General features: G+C 46.3%; 1 protein-coding gene across 1 annotated transcript in view; it reads left to right on the top strand.

Annotated features, from left to right (window-relative positions):
• The first annotated feature begins 14131 nt into the window (after positions 1-14131).
• The window catches only part of MTCL1 (microtubule crosslinking factor 1), a 106897-nt gene continuing 103017 nt past the window's right edge, over positions 14132-18011 (top strand). Inside the window, 1 exon segment of the mRNA XM_086609295.1 lies at positions 14132-14194. The gene's annotated coding sequence lies outside the window, so the exon portion shown is untranslated.

Genomic DNA, 18011 nt, shown 5'->3' with positions numbered 1-18011 from the left:
CATACCATTATTTAATATCACTTATTAAATGAAACATGCAGTAGCAACACAGATTTACAGGCAAATTCACCAAGGTACCAAAATAAAGCACACCAGCTGAGTTCACAGCTTATATTTTCCTATGACTTTTTTCCCATATTCAGAAGAATATTATGGAGCAATTGAGACACAGTCTGTGACTCTGGCCTCTAGCTTTAGAGATGATCTCTGAGGTTGCAGGGCTGTTACGATGAGACCAATATCATATGAAGAGAGAGCAGCAGAGCTTGAGTCTGAGCCTTCATGGCTGTAGCTTGGAAGTAGAGAAGCGAGTAGCTGCCTCATCTCTGACCACACAGTGACCACTGAGGAGTCACTTGCACACTGGTCCTGAGCCTGCCCATAGTCTGTACAGTCACCGCCACTAGCCAGGACAGCGTTCAATAACTTATCAGAACCGCAACCTAATTTCTCCAGTGTATCCCATGCGTGATACAAGAACTGATACATATGCCATCATTCCTAGTCTTTAACTAATTTCACATCAAGATGATCATTACATTTTCTGGAAAACTCTTGAAGGGCAAGTACCATAAATGCGGCATTTTTGTCTCAAAGAAGAGACTGAAGCCCTATTTTGTATCCGTCATGAAACGCAACTTTATTTGGAGACCTGTGACTGCTGTCCCCACAGTGGATGGGCATTGCTTGCTCTGGAGGAGATAAGGTAGGAGACCAATGCCAAGCACCTGTGATCAGATCTTCCTGGTCACCTTGTTTCATCTCACACTGGGATAATGAGTTCACTGAGTAGCTGTTATCCTTTTCCCCCTCCTTCCCTGTTATCTTGTTGATGCTGTATTTCATAGCGCCGTGATGTTCCCTCACAAAAAGGTTTCAACAGGTAGTTTACACAGCCCATCTCTACTACAGATGAGTCATAAAATACATACCTAAATGCAGCTTTGCAGCTGTATCTCTGCCTTGACCCACCACCAGACTCAAACATAATGGTTTCAAACTCTGCAGGCCTACGGCATCTTTCTTACCCCTAATCATGTTTTATGTTTGGAAAGAAGCAGGAAGCGAGGGTAAGCCCACGAAGATGGGAGGATAAGACCTTAAAAATTTCACTGCAGGCAAGAAGGATTTGAAGAGAGGAGTAATATGGCCCAAAGGGCAAAGGTGATTTCGATACTCTGAATGAGCAAGAGTTAGACAAGAAGAGAAAGCAAGAGGTGGAGATAAACAAAGGCACAGGCATGCTTCAGGGAAAGCACAGCAAAGGAAGAGAAACTTAAGGCCAAAAGTGATCCTGTCTTTCTGTATTCTGTGTGTTGATTTCTTTCATGCAGTCATATCAGCACAATAGGATATCAGACTGCAGGATCCACTCGTACCTTTTTCTTCTCTTTGAGAGTTTGTTAAAATAGTACACGGCTTTGCCTCCTGAGATGCTGAACTCTTTTCTTGGATGGAAAAAGAATGGTGTACAGAATCCAAAATTAAAGCAACTAAAGAGAGCTTTAAAGTTACAAATGATGACAAGCTTAAGAATAATTAGTGACAAATGCTGATTTAATAGATGTTAAAGATCTTTCTTGTGCTTCAGCAGAGAACAGAAGTGTTGTAAAAATCACTGCACATCTCTGGAGTGTGGCAACACAGATTCTTAGTACACAAGTCCAAAAGATACGAGGACACAACCTGTTGTGTGGCATGCAGAGGCACTGCCAGATCCGAATCCAGTACTGTTGACAGACAGCAAGAAGGATAAGTCAGGTGTGTATTCTTCATTCAAGTGATGGCTGACCTACCATAATGCTTTACATTATCATTCACTGTTTATTGCCGAGGGGAAGTCCCTCAATTTTAATATTAACACTTTGTTGGAATAAATCCCACATGCCTATTTTTTGGGAGAAAGATCATTGAATCGTGTAGAAAAGGTGACTAACAGCAAGGAAGAATAGTGTGGGAGAAGACAAAAATAATGGACCTTAGTGCTCCTTTTGCAGGAAAGGCTCTATTTATGATGCAAATGATACAAAATCAAAGCATCCTTGACAGTGAATTAAAAATGAGCAGTGGCACAAACATAAATTTGCTGTTGTTAAAATGAAACTGCAGTGCCGTGCTCCTCATGAACCATGGCATTAGGCTGGCACTCCCTGGAGCAAAGCTACCTACCCTTGATGGGGTGAATGGCTTCTGCACCAGTGAGCACAGAAAGCAGAGGGAGACCCTTGTGCGACAGAGGTTCGTGATGTTAGAGCAAGGCATTACCAGCGGGCATTGTGCACAGCCATGGTGTCTCACCCCTTCCTCATCCCTATGCTCCATTGCCCAGCTCCTCTTCACCCACTTGGAAAAGGCAGGTGAGGGATGGGAAGAGAGGGACAAGTCATTGTCAGGCTACACTGGGGTGGTTCTTCAAATGTACTGTAATGAGGAGTATGTGCTAGACCTAGAGATGTTCTATTAATTGTCTAGTAATCAAATGAATTTGATTTGTAAGCGTGCTTCTCTTTTCGTCCTCATCCACATTCTTTCCCCTTTTCCCCAAATTCTACACTTTGCTGTATGATGGTAAATTTACAGAAATCTAGGTGTGCAATACGACTTATAACCCAATTCTGGTTAGGTGTGATGTGTGCCAAAAAGGTTCAATACAGATCTTTATAAAATAACGAAAGGTTGATCCAGTTCTCCTTTCCAAGCTGTTCACAGCAGACACAGCTATGATGCCCATTAGCCCAAATGGCTGGGGTTTTAGATCCTCTTGGCCATCGTTTTCTTACTTTTAACCCACGGAGTAGTTCGTTTTCAAAGCCAACTAAAATTGTATTCTTAACTATTGAAATCTTTCTTGACCATCCTGATAAAATGACAACATTAAAAAGTGATAGTGGACTGATCATTTTGGGTCCTATAAACTCTCTGAGCTTCTCTACAGTCTTTTTCTATGAAATTCCTTCAAAAGTACTATTTTTACTAGAATCAATTCTCCTCCATTCAGTATTTACTCCTGTAATTTTTCTAAACTTCATTTTATATTTGTTGGCTTAGCTTTCCTTATCGCTGCTAAGCTCTGATGCAGAGTATATGTTTTAGCTTATATTTTCAAAATCCTGTAGAGCTCCCTCTTGTACAAAACAAGAGAAGAAAGGCTGATCCATGTTCTGTGTCCTGCCATTATGTTTTCTACTCTATCATACATTTCTGTTTCACTTTCCTTAATTTAGCTAATTCTAAACTTTTAGAAATCTCTCTTTATCATATTTCATTAATGCAAAAATGAAGGATGCTCTGCGGTTAAAAACACAGAAATCAGTTTGCAGTGCTGGTTCCAGATAGCACCAAACTGGAATTAGGAGCCAGGGCATGTGTTTTGAGGTCCTACCTAACAAAGCAGCTGGAACTTGCCATAAGCAATTTTTGAATTGAGAATTATTCATAACAATTACGTTGGAAATAACTGAAATAAGTAATGACTTTCGGAAAACCATAAGTGGGTCTTTAGCATTTTGCAAATATATACAAAAGTTAAATATGCTGAGTATGTTTTAGAAATAATTATTCACTCATCTCTAGTCTCCAATCTGCATGGGTCTAAATTTAATTTACCTCAAAATTGTCTGTTACCTAATTTCATTAAAGTCTTCCTAGAGTCTGTCACAGTCTTGAGCCACCAGAATAAAATTTTGCTATCAGCAAATTTAGCAAATGAGGACATTTACTTCCTCTTCTAAATTGCAAATAAATAGATTGAAAACGCTAATTGTATTGTGATATTCCTTGACAAATTCAACAATTAATGGCTTTCCATTTTTTGCCAGTTATCCATATGTATTTCCCACCTTGCAGTAAGTTTTCAGCCCATTGCAAGATGAATTGTCAGCAATCTCCAAAGACAGATTTTATGAAAACCCTTCAGAAAATTTTAAATAAATGGCAGCCATTGTTTGTTGTGTATTTCATAAACTTGCTATTTAGAAGAACGTTAGTTGTTCTATGAAAGTCTCAACGGTTTCATTTTATTATTTCTAATTAACGTCTACGCTACACCCAATGCTGAATCATCTGCCACAAACTGAGATGCAGTAAATCACTTAGTTGTCAGATTGGGTGGAGAATGGATTGAGAGCAACACGGAGGAAAAGGACTTGGGAGTGCTGGTGGATGGGAAGCTCAACATGAGCCGGCAATGTGCGCTGGCAGCCCAGCAAGCCAACCGTGTCCTGGCTGCATCAAAAGAAGCGTGGCCAACAGGTTAAAGGAGGTGATTCTGCCCCTCTACTCTGCTCTCATGAGACCCCACCTGGAGTACTGCATTCAGCTCTGCACTCCCCAACACAAGAAGGACATGGAGCTGCTGGAGCGAGTCCAGACAAGGGCCACGAAGATGATCCAAGGGCTGGAGCACCTCTGCTATGAAGACAGGCTGAGAGAGTTGGGGCTGTTCAGCCTGGAGAAGAGAAGGTTCCGGGGTGATCTTATTGCAGCCTTCCAGTACTTAAAGGGGGCCTACAGGAAAGCTGGAGAGGGACTTTTTACAAGAGCATGTAGTGATAGGACAAGGGGTAATGGTTTTAAACTGAAAGAGGGCAGATTTACATTTGATATAAGAAAGAAATTTTTCACTCTGAGGGTGGTGAGGCACTGAAACAGGTTGCCCAGAGAAGTTATGGATGCCCCATCCCTGGAAGTGTTCAAGGTTGGATGAGGCTTTGGGGAACCTGGTGTAGTGGAGAGTGTCCCTGCCCAGGGCAGGAGGGTTGGAACTAGATGATCTTTGAGGTCCCTTCCAACCGTAACTATTCTATGCTTCTATGATTCTATCTTATTCTTTATAAAATGCAGGCATTTCCAGTACTAAATGACATAAAGAACTACTTCAAACCAACCTCAAAAAAGAAGACCCCCAAAGTGTTGTAAAGATAAAACTAATTTCTAATTTTTGAGCCTTTTTTGGAATTCTAATAATTCAGTGCTAAGGACACTTCTTGGAAACACTAGACATCTGCTGATCCAAAAATAGTTTTTCATTAACATTGACTCCCTGTTTTAGTGAAAATATTTATTGTTGAACCATTTTTACAGGTGCAGGGAAACAGTGCTGTTGGTTCTGCTACTGATCAGAAACAAATTGTGATACACTACAAGACAAGTTAAGAGAGCAAACAAAGCTTATTCTTCAACTTCTGAATCAGAAGTGCTCACAGTATTTACTTAAATTCACAAATTAAAGTACTTATTTGCTCAAAGAGCATGGAACCGTGAACATACGACTAATACTGTTTTTGGTGACTTATATTGTGCTTAAATTGTACTTACGTTGTGCCTCCATCTTTCCCTGCAATCAATGGTCCATCTTCCAAACATCCCTCTGATGTATGGAAATCAATCTTACTTGTTTATACTTGTCTTTATGTCAGGATAACACGTTCCTGCTCATTGGCTTCTGCTTTGTCCAGGCCTTTATTTTTTGATATCTGAACACTGATGGGAGAGAGTTTGCATGTTCCTTAAAAATCATTGATTTCTCAACTGATTGTGGAGCTTTCTCGGCGGAATCTAACCTGCAGGAGGTAACTATGGTCTTGCCTCAAAGGTGCTGTACAATTGAGAGCTTGGCTCTCATATGGGGATACAATGACGTGCCCCAAATTTGGATGGGACAGTTGAAGAGGAAATTCCATGTGAAAGCACAGGCAGAGAAGCAGACTTCAGTAATCAGCTTTCCTGAAGCCTAACAGAACAGCAGATGCACCAAGGACAAAACGACTCTTAAACCATCACAGTAGTAGTTGTAAGAAGCAATTGTTTGGGATTTTCAGAGGCAGAAAAAAAAAACCTAGGGAGCAGCTGCCTCAAAAAACAGACTTAAATCAAAAACAGCTATAGCTTTGAAGGGAACTGGCACTAAAGACAGAGGTCCTAAAGGTTTAGGATCAGTTGGAGGAAGATTAATTGAAATTACTGAAAAGAGACAAAATAAAGAATACAGCATGTCTGCCCACAGCATCTTAGGAGGAATTGAAGTGGGAATAAAAAAAATTTAGGATTTAGTTTCTGCTGGGAACAGCCTCCTTAATCATGGTCAGGAAAGAAATAGTTCAAGAGGTGCTAGAGGTTAGAGGAAAATACAGTGGAAATGAAGGACTGGAAAAATACTGACTCTTTAATTGCTAAATTTGGCACAGATATATCTAGGAAGTTAATCCTATTGAATGTTCGCTATATTGGGATATTGGTTAGTTATCAGAGACGTGTGTGTGTGTGCAGAATATGATATTTTCTGCAGCTTTCTTCAGCCAACTGTACCATTAGAAATGGATAATTTACAATATTCTAAGACTGATGTTCTACTCAGTGTAAGGTGACACTTTCCTTGCAGAATATCCAAACTAATAACACTCTGTCAACCAACAGTCATGTTATTAGTCTGCCTCCTCAGCTTTTAAAACATGTTTCATAATTCTGTGAAATATTTCTGATGTTGAGGTAATATCAAACTATATCTTACAAACAGTATATCCAGCATATCAGTTTCAACAACCAAAACCTGTGAAAAGCATCTGACTTTGGTAAGTAAGAAGTAAACGACCTGTCTTTCTCTTTCATCATCGAATGTTTGATAAACGAATGCTACTTTTCTGTGCCAACTCCCTACTGCCTATGAAGCAAGACCCAAAATGCACTGGTTTTGGTGCCTCTGATTAGAGCCAGCCTTTGATTCTCAATGATTCTTGACTTATTTGGTCTCTCCCTTCTGAAAGTCACCAAACATCCAGGGGTTCAAAACAATCAAATGTTTTATGGCTTTGAAAGTCTTGATGTAGTACAGTTACTCTTCCAAAAAACCACACCATAACCCTAAAATAAACAGTAATCTTTAACTGAGTTGAGCTGCACCTGTAGCATGTAAGGGTTAACTAGAAACAGAAGAAGCTGTAGCAATTCTACTTTAAAAGACAGACTTGTTGAAGTGCAATAAATGATCCCTTGAAAGTTAGAGAGCTGGAAAATGAGTGGTACAGAGTGCTATGCTACAGGCAGTACCAGATCTTGGGTACTTCTGCCTACAATGGAGAGCGGATGATAAATTTTAAAGTGTGCATGTGGGTGTTTATTGAGGTCACAGGTGTTTTGTGAGGAGGAAAAGTACAAATTCATTAATATTGAAAACTGCATGTTTGCCTTGTTTAGATCTGAAATAGGCAGTAACTCTAATGGTGTGGTATGTGCTCCTTGGTGTTTGAGCTTCACAGATATCCCTTGGTATAATAGCATGATATATGAATTTTGGAGGTTTTTCCCATTGGACGGTACAGTTGGCTGTACTATGCACGGATGGGACAGTAGGTAACAGACCATGCCAGGCCTCAGCATGAACTTCTGTGATTCTCAAGCAGACACCAGACTGGAAAAACCCTGCCTTGTAACACTGGACTTGTAGGACTTTACATTCTGGCTCTTTAGCAGTTCCTCAGACATTGAAAGAGGAACCGTGCAGATTTGGGAGCACCTGTCTGTAACAGCCACAGATTCAGCCTGGGCAGGGGTGACTCACCCAGAGAGAGAGAGGAACACGGAGACAAGGTGGCTCCATGCTTGGGAAGGGTAAGAGGTCTTCACCCATGAGGAGCATATGCTGCTTACACAGGGAGGCTCAAACTCTCTTCCCAGCAAGAAGAGTGCAAGAGCCGTGTTTGCTTCTCAACTGTGACCCTGGGAGCTTTCACACACACACAAAGGCTCAGCACCAGCAGAAATGACTGATAGCAGTCAGTGAGCCCCATTAGCCCTTTGTTATTTGGGGGTTTGGCCTTTAATCCCTGCAGGCAGGGGAAGGCTTTGAAGCCAGAACTCCCACTTGCTGCCATGACACGTGGCCACCAGGTCCTCTGCAGGAGGTGGGGTGCTGCTGCTTTCTCAACAGAGTTGATCGATGCTGTGTTTTGCGGGGACCCCAATCCCTACCAGAACACATTAGTGGTGACCATGAGATGCCCAGGGGCTCCATTGCAGGCTCTGATGGAATTGGCATGGACATATACAAGGGAAAAGCTCTGGTTGCCTATGGAGCTTTATGGCCAAAATTAAGACAGCCAACAGAGCTAGGAGCCTGTGGGGCTGGGTGATGGGCTTTGGAGGATCACAGTTTTGGATGAAGGTACCTGAAGTCTCTCTAAGACCTTATGGTACTGAAGTCCTTTATAGGAGCTAGTTCATGCAATTATTTCCATTCTCTGAATTATGGCAGTCAGTAATACTGTTACTGCAGGATAGAGGCTCTGGTAAAGAACTGGGACCTTTAATAGTCAGGCTTTATACAAATAGGGAGCAAGCAGTCACAATCTAGATATAACTCATGAGACCAGGAATAAAGCTTTAAAAAAGGTCTTCAGGGCTTTGAATCTCCCAAGGAGAGATAGTGGTTGAGGGAGAGATTGCAAAAAAAAAAAAGGATTTGTGAACTTGAAAATGTCACACATTTTTCTGTTGAAGCTCTGCCTCGTTGCTGTTGTTAATGTGTTACTGTAACACCTGCTGGCCCTGATTAGGATTCCTCGGGGATGGTATAATCACAAAGCACAATGTGGCCACAAAGAAATTACAACTCATGATCTGCAACATACAAAGGGGGAATAATGGTAGACTCAACCAGATATATGCTGGTTTATCCATACGAATGGCCTTTACAGATGTATTTGTGTCTTCGTAGACTATTTTGATTTAGCTCCGTAAACATCAGTGCTCCCTTATAACTCTGAGCCCAGCCATTATAAGTTGGCTGTTCTTACAGTGTCACTGAAGTAGATCTCAAATAGGGATTTGAAATAGGAGAAAATGACAGCTTAGGCTCAGGCTACTGTAAGCTGGGCCGGCTGAGGGACAAATTTACATTTAGATTGAGCCTCTTCACATCTTCTCTAAGTAATTGTAAACTCTTTCATGCCTCAGCCCTGGAAAAGAATTTAGGCAGCCCTGCACTGCCAAAAGCTGTGCCTTATGCTTTGTAAGATGTGTGATAGCTAATCTAAGTAGTCAGGCTTAGCATCGACTTTTCATAATTATTTGTGCAAATACAACTCATTTATCAAATGTCTGCATTAATCAGACAAAGGATATCAGCATTGCCAAAATAAATTTGTTGTAAAAGTGTTATGTCTGATTATTTGTATTATTCGACCAACACCCAGACGTCCTATTATATTAAGAGCTACACAAGCATGTAAGAACCATTCCACCACCAGGGAGTGTATGACTAATTTATGATAAGAGAAACAATTGGACATTACAAGCAAATAAAAAGAAAGGGAGAGGAGAATTAGGGTACGCGTGGTAGTCTGTGCCTGCGTGTTCCTATGAGAACCATTAGCGAGTTTTAAGTAGAGGAAAAAATGCTTTGGTATAAATAAATAAGAAACACGATATCAGTAATCCTTACTGGGCATTTGCCTAGCCCAGTGGAGATTTCTGTGGTATGCACTTAGCTTTCATATTAGGGTCTTATTCTCATTCGTGCCGTGCCTATTTACACCACTCGTATAGGGCTCTCCAAATGGCGTCGCACAGACCGCAGAGGACAGAGGAACGCAGCCAAAACACTACAGCTGGGCCCATACCACGCAAATCTGCCATCTGCACCCAGCCAGGCACGTGCCCAGCGAGGGTTACGGAGACTGCATTTCTTTGTTATTAAACTCTTTATGCTGCCAGCACAAGGTAATGGGATCTTGGTGCGACCGAGCGTTCGTCTCAGTCTAACGTGTTTTACTGCTGCGTGATTTCAGTTCCGCAGCAATTTTACTTGAGCACCAGTGTAAATAAATCACTTTCTTAAGATGCTTAGTTGAACTAGTGCTTCCTCTGAACGCAAGGGATAATGAACCTTACTGTATGTTTCAGTGAGAGGAAGATGCGCAGAATACAAGGATACAGGTTTACAGACGTATCTGCGCTCCAGTCCCCTTTCTCTCTGCCACGGCATGGGTCTCTAGTTATTCTGAGGCTTTATTTGTCAAGGGCACCTCCTCAGAAGTCAGGCTGAGTTTCGGTCCTCTTTGCCTTTAGGAGCTTGTGGTCAGTGACGCACAGCGATATAACAAGACATCTTAAAAATAAAGCATATAGTAGTTGAAACAAAGCAGTTAGTGAAAAAAAAACCAACCCATAGAACAGCAAAAAATATATTCATGTATTTGCAATGTAAAATTTACAAGGTAACCACAGGAAACTGGCCTTCGTCAGGGTACTCAAGTGTCTCAGATTAATTCTCCCAGACAATTCCCGGCCTTTTGTGAATGTGCTCCTTTTTTCACCTCTCTAATTCTTTTCCCCTCCAGTGTAAAGAAGCCTGGCACTGTCTCTCAGATATTGTTTGTAGAAAAGGGGCTTATCTTGAGCCATACTTTTTCCTTTCATTTTCCTTTTGAATTGAACTGTTCTGTTCATGGGGCAAAGTCAAAACAAGGTACTCATAAATTATTACAGAGCAGTTCCCCTTTCATCACAGGAATAGAACACATTGCAAATCTAATAGGCGGAGCTGGAATTCCTGACTATCCTCGAAAGTTATAAACAAAACCAAGTGAGAGTGGCAATATATTGAAGCAAAGCAACCTTTCTTATATCTCTCATTTAAGGTAACATCCATAATATGTAGTATTTCCATAATAATTAGTATTTCTCAGGACGAAATACAGCAACTGCCACCTCTTTCACTTTCAAGGATTCTTGAAAAGGAGGATTGCTTGAACTGACCAGCAGCATATTGCCGAAAAACACCCAACCAAGAGCACTGCAGCTTGGTAGGAAAGAATGATAATGTGTGATGGCTTGACACAAATGGTAGGTCATTAAAATGTAACAATAGTGTATATTTCCTAAGTTGTTCTTCTAGATCAAAGTCTACCTGAGCCACTTCATATGGTTTCTATAGACTGGTTATCTCACCCAGTCAACAGCCAGTTACTAATGTTGTACACAGAGGGGGAACGAGGGGGCTTACACCCACCAGAAAGTTTGAGGTGTTTTTCTTTCCTCAGAGTATTTTGTAGAAATATTTTGTAGAAATTTTGAAGGACTTGGCCCAACAAAGTCTTCCCGGTAGCTCTACCAAAGGTATGGTCTGGCCGCAGCAAGTGCCATCTTTGCCACAAAAGATGCTTTGCCCTGTGACCTGAAAGGCACCTCTGGATAAGGGGACCGAGCCACTCAGCAGTGGTGCCAACGGGGAAGGGGGGAACCGTGAGCAGTAACAGAAGCTAAATTTGTCAAGAGATTTAAAAAAAAACCCCACACCCAGCACTACCAACAAATGGCCCAGTGGATGCTCTGGAGCAGGGCTTTCATGCCCTGCCCGCCTGGGAAGGACAGCACCGCCTTGCCGGGGAGGTCTGTCCCACCGGCCGGGGACGGGGAGGGACCCCGGCCGCCTCTCCCCGCTGCCCTCCCCCAACCCCGGCTTTCTCCAAGGCTGCTGGAGCCGCCCCCACGCCCGGCCCGCCGGCAGCGCGGCCATCACCGCGCTCTCCCGGCTGGCGCTGCCCACGCCGGCTGCCCGGGGCGGTGCCGGGGAGCTGCTCCCAGTTCCTGGAAACCTGTAAATACAGCTCTGATCTGAATATTTATTTTTTTTTTTCACCTCTGCAGCCTTTGCGAAATAAGGACTACCTGTTGCAGCATCGGTGCTGCTTTTCAGCAGCATAAATCAGCTTTCCCCTCCTTTACGGAGACAAGGGGTTCAGGGACGCCAGTGCGGTCCCAGCTCTCCCCCAGGCAGGCCGGCCCGGGCCGTTTCAGGTGCCCCACGTCGTCTGGCACGGGACCCGGACCGGTACAGCCAGAGCCAGATGCCTGTCCTTACCTTGGCCACCCCGACCGCTGCTGTGACGGTTCCCGGTGCCCTCAGGCTCCAGCAGTCCCTGAGGCTTTTACCTTTCGGGGTAATAATACCTCGCTCCCAGATGAGGGGAGCGGGGTACCCGGAGAGCCCCAGAGTGCTGCCCCCACCCCAAAACCCCCGGGATTGCCCTTCCCCGGGGTGCACTGCAGTCGCTGCCGTTCAGACGCGGAGGACTTGAGCCTCCCAAGGACTTCATGAGCTAAGCACGCCTTTACCACCTCCGTTGGACAGAGAAGGGAGACACCGCGGCTGGTCCGAGGTCCCGCTGTGCCCGAGCGGAGGAGTCGGAAGCATCCCGCCTGCCGCTCCTCTGCTCTACCCATTAGGCTGTGCCTCTTTCCCACGCTAGAGCCTCTCCTCCCTTCCATTTACTCTCTGGGTGCTTTGCGAACGTAAGGGCTGTAATTTCATATTCCCGTGCTCCAAGAGGACGAGCCCGTGCCTTTTGTACTTTAGCCACAGCCAGGAACCTGCTGATCGCCTCGGCTACGCAGCCCTGCCTCGGCGTGAGCCTGGCTCTGCCTTGAGCGAGGAGATAACGCGGCGGCTGTTGTTTTGTTGCCGCGAATCTCTGGAGAGAGGGTTTTCACGAAGTCTTAGCTCGGGAAAGAGAAAAAAAAAATAATAAAAAAGACTACACAGGCGACGCCATACAGCTCCTGGCTAGGAAATTAAAATTTCCCCCCAAACGAGGCTTTCTGATAGGAAGCGGCTGGCAGAGGCGCCCCTATAATAAAGCGCGCAGGCAGCTCGAGGAAAGTAGTTTGCAGGCAGAGCCTGGCTCGCTGACAGAGGGGGCGGATCCTGCGCACAGGCGGGCAGCGCCGCGCCGGAGCGGCCCCGGCAGCAGCGGGGCTATTTCAGGAGCCGGGCGGAGGCGGCGGCCGCGGCCGGAGCCGGGACTCGGGCCGGGGGAAGCGGGGAGCCATGGGGGTAGCGGCGCCGGTGGGCTGAGCGGGGGCTTGCCAGCGGAGGGGAAGGCAGGCGGGAAACACGCCTTTGCCTCGGATCGAGGGGAAAAGGAGGGTTTTTTTTCGGGCTGCATCACAACTTGAGCTGCATCGAGCTGAGCCAGGCAGAGAGAGGAGCGGGAAGGGAAGGGAAGGAGAGGGAGGAGGAGGAGACGGCTGCCACCGGGGGAATTGGGCTCGTTTTATTGAAACAAATCAGTGCTCGGGAAAGAGCGGCGAGGAGGAGGAGAAGAAGGAGGAGGAGGAGAAGAAGGTGGGGGTGGGGGGGGCAGGAAGAGGGGGATCGAGAAAGAAAAGTGCGAGGGCTGTGGCTGGGAGAAGTAGAAGTGATGAGAGAGCGAGCGGGGAGGCTGGAGGAGGCTGCCCGTCCTGCTGCTGCGCCCCGCGGGGACCGCCGCTCCTGCCGCCGCTGGGCGCCCCCGCGGCCGCCGCTGCCGCCCCGCCGCCCCCGGCCCGCGCCATGGAGGCGCTGAACGGCCCCGGCCCCGGCCCGGGGCCCGGCGACACGCTGCGGCCGCCGCCGCCTTCCCCCGGCCACCACCACCCGCACGCCGAGAAGAAGAGGCTGCACCGCGCCCCGTCGCCCGCCAGACCCTTCCTCAAGGACCTCCACGCCCGCGCCGCCGCCGCGAAGCCGCCACCCGCTCCCCCCAAGTCCCCCGGGCTTCCCGGCCGGGCACCCCCATCGCCGCACCCGGGCGCCCACCCGCCGGCCGCGGGGCTCCTGGCGGCGCCGGGCCGCCTCTCCCGCCGCCCCGCCGCCCCGGGGGGCAAGGCCGCCGCCGCCGCCGTCGCCGCCGCGGGCAGGGCGGGCGCCAAGGCCGCCTCCTGCGCCAAGCGGGCGGCCCGCGGTCCGGAGCAGGGCCCCGGCGGCCGGGGCGGGGGGCGGCAGCCCGGCGGCGAGGTGGTCCCGCCGCCCGGCAAGGGCAGGAAGGGGAAGCGGGGAGCCGCGGCGGGCAGCGGCCATGCGGCGGCAGCGGCGGCGCTGGCCCGCGTCGGACACACGGACAGCAGCTCCGACCTCTCCGACTGCCCCTCCGAGCCGCTCTCCGACGAGCAGCGCCTGGCTCCGGCCGCCAGCAGCGACGCCGAGTCCGGCACCGGCTCCAGCGATCGCGAGAGGGACCCGCCCGCCGCCGAGCCGACCCGCGCCGGCACCGGCCCCGGGCGCGGAGCCCCGCCGCCCCCCGGCCCCCGCGGGGATCCGCTGCCCGCGTCCCCGGGCGGGGGGCGAGCCCCGAGCCGCGGGGAGCCGCCGCCGGCGGCGGCCCCGGAGGAGCTTCAGCGGGAGGTGGAGGAGCTGCGCTCGGAGAACGAGTACCTCAAGGTGAGCATCGCCCGCGGAGCCCCGGCCCGGGCGAGTCCCCGCCCGGCGAAGGGGAGGGGGAGGCAGCGGTAGAGGCGCAGCCCCCTCCTGCCCGGGACTGCGGGGTCCGCGCAGGGGGTGGCGAGTGGATTCGCGCAGTCTGAAGTCACCTCCCGTGGGACCTCTTCCCCCGCCGGAACAAATGCCCAATTTCACCCGCGGGAGAGAAATAGGGGCAGGAAGAGCCAGCCCAGCGCCTCGGCGCTTCCCCGCAAAGCGGGGCCGTGGCACGGCTTTAAGGGCGGATAAGGGACTTTAGTGTGTGATCGCGGCTCTCTGCTAAACCCCTGTTTGTGGGGGCTGGATGAACCTAAATCCGGTGCAACATGTACTGTGGCGATGTTGCGTTTTGGTTGGCGTGGTGATAGCTCAGCAAACCCCCGCTCTTTCTAAAGCACCGCAAACACTCTGCTGGTTAGCAAGACCTTGCTTTCCAGGAACTGTTTTCCTCAATATCACCCTTTAAAAAAACAGCCAAAGAAACCGTTTCCCTCATTTGATGTGGAAAAGATGACATCGTTATATTGTCTGTTTATTGTGTTACTTTATCACTGGAAAGTGAAGCCACTCCTTGTTGTGAAGTACTAATAGAATAAAAAGAGCAGCAATAGAAAGTGTCATTGCAAGGCCAGGTTGGATGAGGCTTTGGGCAACCTGGTGTAGTGGAGGGTTTCCCTGCCCATGGCGGGGGGGGGGAGGGGGGTTGGAACTAGATGATGTTTGAGGTCCCTTCCAACTCTAGCCATTCTATGATTCTATCCTTGTACAGGTAGAAAAGTGCATCTATGTGCAGTCATCCTCTGAGAAACAGAAGAGTTAAATTCAGGCATGCTCTGAGCTGGGTTGACCTGCGGAAACCTTTCGTTGGACTTGCACTTACAATCTGATCTTTTTGGCACGGCAAAGAGGCTACATCCATAAAGATCTATAAATAAGATAAACTGAGATAATCATGTAACCGCAGCTACGGTACCATTTGATTCTGCTGCTGGTGAGAACAATCTTTGTTCTCTGACTTTGCAAACATCCTGTTGTCAAAGAAAGTGACCATGGAAATCTGTTGGAGAGCTGCTCAGATAAGGACTGGAGTTGAGTGTAACCTTGGGAGAGAGGCAGATGGCAATCATATAGACTGGGTTTGTTAAGGGGCTTTGGCTAAGGGACAAGAAACGATGTTCAGCATAGCAAAAGGTTAACAGGAGGGGTGCTGCAAGGTTCTTTGCTGGGTCTGGTGCTGCTTAATGAACTGGCAAAAGGAAAGAGCAATGATACAGCAAAATTTTCAGATGACATTAAGTTTTTTTTATCTTAAGTCAAGTCCAGCAAAGACCAGACAGAATCGTAGACTTTACCCGCAAGGAATGAGTGAAAAATGAAGGCAGAGGGTGGGAAATTAATCTCAATATTGAAAATTTGAAGCACTTGAAGAGAAGGACTGAGTATGCGCTTTTCTGGGGTTTAAATGTGTTGCGTTAACTTGGAAGCATCATGAGAGAAGGAGCAATGAAAATCTCTGCTTAATGTGAAATTGCAGGCAAAAATTATGCTAGATTTCAGTGGGAAGTGAACAGAGAATAACAAAGAAAATATTGTAATGTTTTATAGCTCTGTAGCTGTTACACAGATCAGTGGGTGTACCTGAAATACTGTGGGCACTGCTGGTCATTTAGAAAAGGCTAATACAGAACTAGACCAATAAAAATTATTGGCGCATAGCAAAGCTTTTATAACACTCATTGGATGGAAAACTCTGGAGTGTGTTAGAGAAATGTAATAGTCTATAAAATGATGAGCAACATAGAGAACCTTTCTCAGAAGCTTTTGCTCTATTTGACAGCCCAGAAACAAGAGGAGATGTGGTGAAAGCAGAGTTGATAATAGGAATTGCTCCTAGGAGTAAGTAAACTGGCATTGCCATCAGATGTCACGGAGGCCAAAGGCTCAGGAGCATCTCTTTACATTATAGTATTTGCACAATTATAGTACTTAAACTTTAACCCATTATGAAGACTGTGTTAAGCCTCCTGTTTCATATTGAAAGTATTTTTAACTATGGGAAACTGAAAAAAAGAGATTGTCTGAATTGTTGACACTATTAGGCTGTCACACCTAAGGGACTTTCTGATCACGGGACTCTATTGACATTGACAAGTCCTAGGTAAAAAACTTTATTCTACATAATTTCAAGCTTTTCACCCTTTGCAACAGTGTCTTCAGATCTTCGTCATCTACAGCAATTGTGTCCCAACCTTTCTTTGAATTGGGCTATAACTTTTTCAGGCTACAAGTATTTCTGAGACCAGTAGGATGACACAGACTGGATTCTTGGGCTCTGTGTCTCAGTTGACTTAGAGTGGGCATGTCCTGGTGCCTGGAAAGCCACGAGCTCACGCTGCAGCCTCTTCTGAGGGGCATGAGTACGTGGTCTGTCTGCTCCCCTTGGCCACCAGGTTCCATGAAGACTTGGCAGTTCTTCTCCTCTCTCAAAGTGATTGGAATCAACCCAGTGGCCCAAAAGTTATCAGGAGAATCCCCAAACTTCGTTTTCCTTTCCTAAGGAAGCTTCTAAAAACCTCCTGCAAATTGAAATCCCAGCATTGTGGGAGCTGTTTACTTGTGTACTTGTTCCTTGGGTTTCTTACAATGCAGTTCTCTTGGCTGGTATTCGGGCGAGCTGTGTTTCTCCTTTCACCGGAGGGGGGTAAGGGGTAACGGGGAAGCTGTTGGTGATAAATAGACAAATGATTAGATAAATCCCAGAAGAAACTCTTGATTTCCTTAGTGTGGCCTTATGCTGAATTTTATGGTTTTCACTTCTCCTTACCCCTCCTTGTGGCTGGAATGCAACAATAAGTGTGTATAATTTTAAAGCTTGTTTCAGGGAAGTTTATCTTTCTCAGAGGAAGGTCTTTCATGTGTCTGGAACATAGCTTATAGAAGATAGCCTGTATGTATATATACACACATATACATAGACTTAGTGCTAAAGATTACTGGAGATTAAAGGGCTACTAGAAGAAACAGAACAAACACAAATAGTTTGGTTTTGTTTCTACTCAAGAAGTACTAGAAAGTGCCCCAGAATGCTCCATGGAAGCCCTTGCAGAGCAAACATCTGAGCTTCATATACTGTGTGCCAGATCTCAACCTGATACCAAGTTTCCACCTTATATGTTTCCAGGGACTGTGATTTTACCCTAGGTGAGACTTTGGCTTCAGGAGTGGCCAATTATCTCTGAAGTTAAATCTGTAGATGAAGCAGCTGAGGAGAAGCGTTTACATCATGAAGTCTCTCTTTTACTATGTTTATGAAATTTCATCATTGATTTCAGTTTTGTGTATTTCTTGCGTAGCTTTATTTCAGCAACCTATGAGGGCAGATTTTAATGCTACAGCAGCATTTAAAAGGTATCACTTAGATATTGAGGTGTAAGAGAGAAATGATCTTGTGGTGGCTGACTGAAACTGGTGCTTGCTCTGCTTCAATTTGTTTTTCTGGGCCTTCTCTTTGTGCATGTGTTAGTACAAATTACAAAAAAAAATGCTGCTACAGTGTGGACTAACAAAAAAATATATTCTAAACTATCCTGGATTTAATAGATAATCATCTTGTTTATCTTGCTTTCTCTTTATTCTTTCTGTATTCATTTTTGTTTGTGACATATGCTGGGCATAAATTGAATAAGGGACCACTTCAGACCCCTTATTCCACTCTGATACATCTAAGGTTATGTTTGTTTTTGTTTAAAATCACCGTGTGTGTGATATGAGATTACAT

The sequence above is a fragment of the Tauraco erythrolophus genome, chromosome 3, assembly GCF_009769465.1.
Source record: "Tauraco erythrolophus isolate bTauEry1 chromosome 3, bTauEry1.pri, whole genome shotgun sequence".
Taxonomy (NCBI): Eukaryota; Metazoa; Chordata; class Aves; order Musophagiformes; family Musophagidae; genus Tauraco; species Tauraco erythrolophus.
The sequence above is the reverse complement of the archived record's forward strand: the minus strand, read 5'-3'. Positions and strand labels throughout refer to the sequence as shown.